This window comes from Physeter macrocephalus, chromosome 7, assembly GCF_002837175.3.
Source record: "Physeter macrocephalus isolate SW-GA chromosome 7, ASM283717v5, whole genome shotgun sequence".
NCBI classification, from domain to species: domain Eukaryota; kingdom Metazoa; phylum Chordata; class Mammalia; order Artiodactyla; family Physeteridae; genus Physeter; species Physeter macrocephalus.
The window spans coordinates 124,684,087-124,691,342 of record NC_041220.1 but is presented as its reverse complement, the minus strand read 5'-3'; positions in this window follow the sequence as shown (position 1 = coordinate 124,691,342).

Genomic DNA, 7,256 nt, shown 5'->3' with positions numbered 1-7,256 from the left:
GGACAGCCTTTTGATTTCAGGAAAAGGATTTGAAATATCCAGGTGGTATACGGACTTATTCAAGTTATTAGAGAAAAGGAGTGTCAAGAAAATATGTAAGGAATATTAATGTAACAGTGACGTCTACAGTACATTCAAGCAAAAAAAAAAGCTAGAGTAAGGATGTTATATAAATATTATAATAGATGTGGAGCTTCGAGGGTCTAAACTATGGAGAGCGCCAGTGACATGGGAAGAGGCAAGATAGGAATAAAGTGAATCTAAATCCAAGACATCTGGGGAATTCCCTGGCTGTCCAGTGGTTGGCCTCCACGCTTCCACTGCAGGGGGTACTGGTTCCGTCCCTGGTCAGGGAACTAAGATCCTGCATGCCGCGTGGCATGGCCAAACAATAAAAAAAAAAAAAAAGAAATAGATAAATAGGTAAATAAATAAATAAATAAACCCAAGACATCTGGTAAACAGGGAGTTGGTATTTCAAGCCGAGATGCTGGCAGACTGTTTCTAAAGTAGGAAAATCAAACAGAGTGAGGTTGTACCACTAGAGGTCTAAAATAAACGTTGGCTTATGAATCCAGTGAAGAAAATGATTAAAAATAATTAAAGCCAGTTTTTTGGTAATTTTTAAATTATTTTAGTTATTCAATATTTATCTCTAGTTCTCTTAGAACAAGTGTGAGGATTATATGATTGCAACTAAATATCTTACACGGATCAAATTTTTCTTTCTTAATATAGGCAATAGTTGGAGCTTTTTCAGATTGTACGTTAGCGCTAATTGCCGTATGGAATATTATTGGGCTAGGAAATACTTATCCTTTGAAAAAAGTGATGTTGTATGAATAAATATTTTTGAATGAATGAATAAAGCATTCTTTATTAGATGTTTTCTTTAAAATGAGTTAAAACTCTTCAAAGCTAGATAAATTAACAAGTTCTTTTTAGTTGAATTTTGCTATATTATAGGCTTTTAATGTTTTCCTTTTGAAATTTCCATGGCTACTATATAATCGTAAGCATAAGAAATATTTTACTTACTCTACAATCATTTCAAATTTCATGGGCCAAATTCTCCCCTCAGATGTACTTTTTATAACTGCCAATGAAGTGAGTGGAAATTTAGTTACACTATCTGAGGGCAAAATTTGGAATCACATTTGCAAAGATACTGACTTTTCCTGATTCGTGTTTTATTGAGAAATTGGACATTTAAATTGGCTAGAGTTAACTGTAATAAAGCATTTGAACGTGATGCCATGTTGACATATTGGGAAAAGAAGAAAAATAATGTTTTACTGCAGGTTGCTACTTTTCAGATTTTGACTTTCATTTCCCATGAAAAAATAAAAAACCGGAGAATTAAACACCTCCTCATTTTCTCCTACTGAGCTTGAAAGTTAAAGAGCATTTCAATTGCATGAGTAAAATATTTTTTATAGCATATAATAACAGTGGAGCTCCAGGAGACTGGCAGGAAAAGGGGAAGGAAATACAGGGTGGAAGAGGGGAATGTATGTGAAATAACTGGACCCAGGAATTCAAAATAAATGAACCAAATAGTTTTAAGATTAACTCATATTATTTCATCTCCACGCTCTCATTGTGTGAAAACTATTACAAAGATTCCAAATAGTTCCATTTCTTTGGTGTTGACTTTAATTATCTTTTCTAAATCTCAAAGTAACAGCATATCCAGAAAAATTTAAGTCTTATGTAGACAGAATTTTGCGAGGCGTGTTGCTCATCGCGTGTTGTTTACTCTGGGCGTCGGACTTTTAGGGCAAAGCACGGGTAAAGGTCATTCAGTTCTGTGTTGATAGTTAATTAATTTTGGAGGAACTTTTTTAGTACCTAATGAAAGATCTATTTAAGATGATAGGGCTCATTCTGTCAATGAGAACAATCTTCAGTTTATTCCTCACACCAGTATATCATGTGCTATGTGTACAATTTACTACATATGCTATGTACGTGTTGGGTTCTAGTATTTGTTCCATGTCTTCCCATTTCCCAGTGTGTAAAGAATCAGTTCCGGCCCTTGTGAATCCTCTTCTGTGTCTATCGTGTCTAATACGTACCTCATAATTGTTCTTTCCAGTTAAAATGTCCTATCAACTTTCACCTTTAGGAATTTTGCAGCCGAGTCTCCTCTTTGCTTGGGCACTTGCTCAAATACAAGGTATTAATGCTGAGTTGTTATCAGCTGATGCTTAGGCAAGGCTTTCTTCTGTCCCGTGAACTCTGCCGGATGCTTGCTGTGTCCCTGCAAGACTACAGTGCTCTGTCTCTAACGTGACTGCTCTATTTCTCTGTTCCCTTTCTATTAGTAAAACAAAGGCTATAGTGACAGAAATGCTGATGAAGCCTCCTTGTCAGGAAGACTTTATTTCCCCACAAATTCTCTGTCTCCAACTGGACAGCAACAAGGACTGCATGGGACATCCCTTGTAGCACATTAAAGAGGCTCCTTTTCTCCTCATCCCAACCTGAAGCAGTGTGCATTACAGTGAAATTTTCATGCGCTCTTAAGTTTGCAAAGTCTGATAACTTGTATTGCTTATTCCTTACGCTTGGCGCATAGTTAGGAGTTCTAGAAATACTTGTTGCAGGAATATATAATGGTCTTAAGGATTTACTTTTTAAATGGATGCCACATAATTTGAGTTAAAAATTGAAGAACTTACGAAGTTTTAAATAAATTGGGAGTATCATCAAGGACTTCAAACTAACAAAATATGTTTAACAGAATTTAACTACTGGTAGGTTTCTTCTCTCCCCCTTTGAGAGACACAAATGATCTATGAGCCCAGGGAAGGAAAGAGTTTCCTACAAGCTCTCACTGGGAATTTTTAGGGTATGGCTTGTCCCTGTGGAAGCAGCATTGTCTTATAGCCCACATCATACAGATATTAAAGACATCATTCTTGCCCTGGAAGGATCACTGGGGGCTGCCCTGTGCCTCAGTACAAGTTAATAGACTCACTTCTGTGTCATTATAGCAAAATCCAGATGGCTCGGTGAAGAACGCTGAAGTGTAGCTATGAAACTTAGCCCTGATCCATGGTAATAATAATAATAATAACTTCAATTTATTTTGAACCTATTTTGTGCCTGGGGCTCTGCAAAATAGGCATTATCATCCTCACTGTACAGACAAGGAAATAGAGTTTTCAAGTGGTTATTAACCTTTCCCATGGTCTCACGTTAATACTTCTCATCTCTGTGATTCAAACTGCATATTTCCTGATTCCAAAATTCTTGGTGTTTCCATGGCTCCTCACCACTCCAACAGAGAGACTGGGAGGCTCTCCTAATAGAAAGGAGTTCCGCATGGTAGGAGCAATGGAGGGACATTCTTCTGGCAGTTATGTCTGGAGGAAGAGGTTTCCAGAAGCTATTTTTGTGGGTAGCCTGTATAATTTAGCACAGACTCTGGCACGATCTGTATGATTTTTTACAAAGTCGTTTTGCTTCCTTCTGGTCTAAGGTTCTTTGTGGTAAAATTTTGCAGAAACATTCAGAAATGATGACTTGAGGAATCAGCATGATGCCAGTTTTTCCTTCACAGCTGCATAGTGGCCTTTTATAAAGAGAGACTTATAATAACTGAATTCCTCAAGCAAAGAGAACAGCAGTGCAAAGGCTGGCTGGATTATAATTCACGGAGGAAACATTTGACCCAAGGATATAAGAGAATCTGTTATTTTTGCCATATTTGATTATTTAAAATTTTGGGGGTATCTTTTCTCCAGAGAATACACCTGTCACACAGCCAGAAGCCTTCCAATTTGGTTTTCCATATGTTGACAAGTTTCTTATAACACAGGATTTAAGTTACCTTCAGGGCAAGCAGTATTAGTAACTTTCAGAATAATATATTGTTTCTTATTTCAGTCACGTATTCTATTTAAATACTGTACTTCACAAGTTAGGTTTGGATATAAAAGCTTAAGATCTGCAGACCTATTTCAGCAACAGAAAATTCTGTTGATGTGTTAGGAATAAGTGACATCCATATACCATTGCCAGTTACAAAGACTTTGAAACTAGGTAAACCAATGTTGATGTACATTATTTTCCTGAACTCACCTAAAAGGCTAAGTAAAAAATAATGTTCTTCATTCATATGTAAACATATGTTAATATGGTACTTGGTTGCAATTGGAAACTACAGAGGAAATTTTAAAATTAATGATCTTCAAACACTATTAATTTGCTATGATTGTATTAATACTCAGCATAACAGGATGGAGTTAGAAACTTCCCTTTCTGATGATGAAATACTATGTGAAACTTCAATCTGCCAAATGTAAGAAGAAAGAAACAGTGGGCAGAGAGGAGGCCTTATGGAGACCCCAATTCAGTAGGGAATTACATCATTGGTTGTGTATGCTTCCCTTTGTACTGAGAGGTCACCAAGACATCAGCACTCAACTGTGATGTTTATTTGAAATAACATTTTCTATGGAAAAAGTTGGTTCTTGCCTCTGTGCTAAATAATTAGTAAGACATTACAATGATTATTAACATTATTTTTACTCTCTGCATAGTATCAGAGAGTTTATAGAAAATGATCACTTAAACTAAGTTCCTTCTTACTCATTTGGAATGGTATGTTAAGAAGGTGATCCCCTCCCCCCCTTTTAATAATAGTTCAGTAATTATTTTATTTTAGTAAGGGAAAAGGGAAACCAGTAGAACAAATTGAGTGGTTCTGACAAACAAGAGCATTGGTATTGCTTTTTGGTTAATTACAGAATCTTTTAAATATTATCATTTCTGTGGATTAAAAATTTGTGGATGAGCTAGGCTGTGGTTATAAATAGGCTAAGCCTCAAGATATCTACCAGGTTCAGAGAAACTTTCTGTAAAAGCAGGGTCTTATCTTATAGCCCTCTCTGCAGAGGGGATATCTTTGGAGAATCATATAACTCTGTCTTCTCTTAGACACAGTCATTTGGATCAAACTGGAGCATCTGACCTCAGGATAACTATTTACTTGACCTTGGCCAGTCAAATTTTCTGCCCAGTTCTAGAGAAGTTGGAGGTGGATTGGGAGGGAACATGAAAGAGAAAAGGAGAAGGAGAAAGAGAAGAAGAAGGGGAAGGAGAAGGGGAAGGGGAAGGGGAAGGAGAGAGAAAGATGGAGAGTTCTGCTTGTTCTGGAGGTGCTGCTAAGCCTAATGGGAAGTGTAACTAGAGACGGAGCCAGACTGAATCAGCTGGAGGTAGAATCAAGGACATTGGAAACAAAGTCCTGAATTTTTTTACCTCCACCACTTCATGGATTCATGAAATTGATTAAGATCAATCACTTCTCTCTCGTGTGTAAAATGGGGTTAGTGACATTTACTTTGCAGGGCTGTTATTGTAGGGCTGTTAGGGCTTTAAGATAATGGATAGGAAGAACCTATCCAGTTCAGTTTCTGGCATATACTAGGCTCAATACATGGAAATAATTATCCTTCTTGGTTTCTTCCTCTCACTTTACTTCAGCTTCATGTTACTTTTCCATACCTGCTCCATGAACAGCATCTGACTTTTGGGGTGAGAGGACCACTGATTAACTCTTTGGCTTTTCCTTTTATAACATCACTCACTGTAGTCCCAACAACTTCTAGCTTTCTTCTAATTAAAGAATTTTATGATTTTTCTCTGGTACTGCATACAAGTCTTTGGTGTCGTCATTCAAAACCAAGAGACTAAGGAAAATTTAATGTGCAGACTTTTTCAGGTTTCAGCGTCATCTTTCATGGCACTATTGCTACTGTGGAATCAATGGTATGGAGAGGATGGTTTCAGTGCAAGACTCCAACAACCCCACTCCAGATTTGATTTTTAAGGATTTTTTTTTCTTTTCTTTTTTCTTTGAGTCACATCAAATATTGGGTTGGCCAAAAGATTCATTCTTTTTTTCCATAAGATGGCTCTAGTAGCACTTAGTTGTCTTTCACTTCATTCAAAACAGTTTTCTTAGATTGTATGAGACAGCTGTCATATCAGCGTGCATTTAAAAAAAGACATCAAAATTGATGAATTTTTGTGTAGCCATTTTAATATTGAAGATGGAAGATAAAAGCAACATTTTCAGCATATTATGCCTTATTATTTCAAGAAAGGTAAAAACACAACCGAAACACAAAAAAAGATTTGTGCAGTATATGGAGAAGGTGCTGTGACTGATCAAACGTGTCCAAAGTGGTTTGCGAAGTTTCGTTCTGGAGATTTCTTGCTGGACAATGCTCCACTGTTGGATAGACCAGTTGAAGTTGATAGCGTTCAATCGAGACATTAATTGAGAACAATCAACGTTATACCACACGAGAGATAGCCGACATACTCCAAATATCCAAATCAAGCGTTGAAAATCATTTGCACCAGCTTGGTTATGTTCATTGCTTTGATGTTTCGGTTCTACATAAGTTAAGCGAAAAAAACCTTCTTGACCGTATTTCCGCATGTGATTCTCTACTAAAATGAAATGAAAACGTTCCGTTTTTAAAACAAGTTGTGACCGGCAATGAAAAGTGGATACTGTACAACAATGTGGAACGGAAGAGATCATGGGGCAAGTGAAATGAACAACCACCAACCACACTAAAGTCCGGTCTTCATCCAAAGAAGGTGATGTTGTGTATATGGTGGGATTGGAAGGGAGTCCTCCATTATGAGCTCCTTCCGGAAAACCGAACAATTAATTCCAACAAGTACTGCTCCCAATGAGACCAACTGAAAGCAGGACTCGACGAAAAGCGTCCAGAATCAGTCAACAGAAAACACATAATCTTCCGTCAGGATAACGCAAGACCGCATGTTTCTTTTTTTTTTTTTTTCTTTTTTGTGGTACTTGGGCCTCTCACCGCCGCGGCCTCTCCCATTGCGGAGCACAGGTTCCGGACGCGCAGGCCCAGCGGCCACGGCTCACGGGCCCAGCCGCTCCGCGGCACGTGGGATCCTCCCGGACCGGGGCACGAACCCGCGCCCCCTGCATCGGCAGGCGGACTCTCAGCCACTGCGCCACCAGGGAAGCCCCCCCGCATGTTTCTTTGATGACCAGGCAAAAACTGTTAACAGCTTGGCTGGGAAGTTCTGATTCATTCACCATATTCACCAGACATTGCACCTTCGGATTTCCATTTATTTAGGTCCTTACAAAATTCTCTTAATGCAAAAAATTTCAATTCCCTGGAAGACTTGTAAAAGGCACCCACGTGGAACAGTTCTTTGGTCAAAAAGATAAAAAGTTTTGGGAAGAT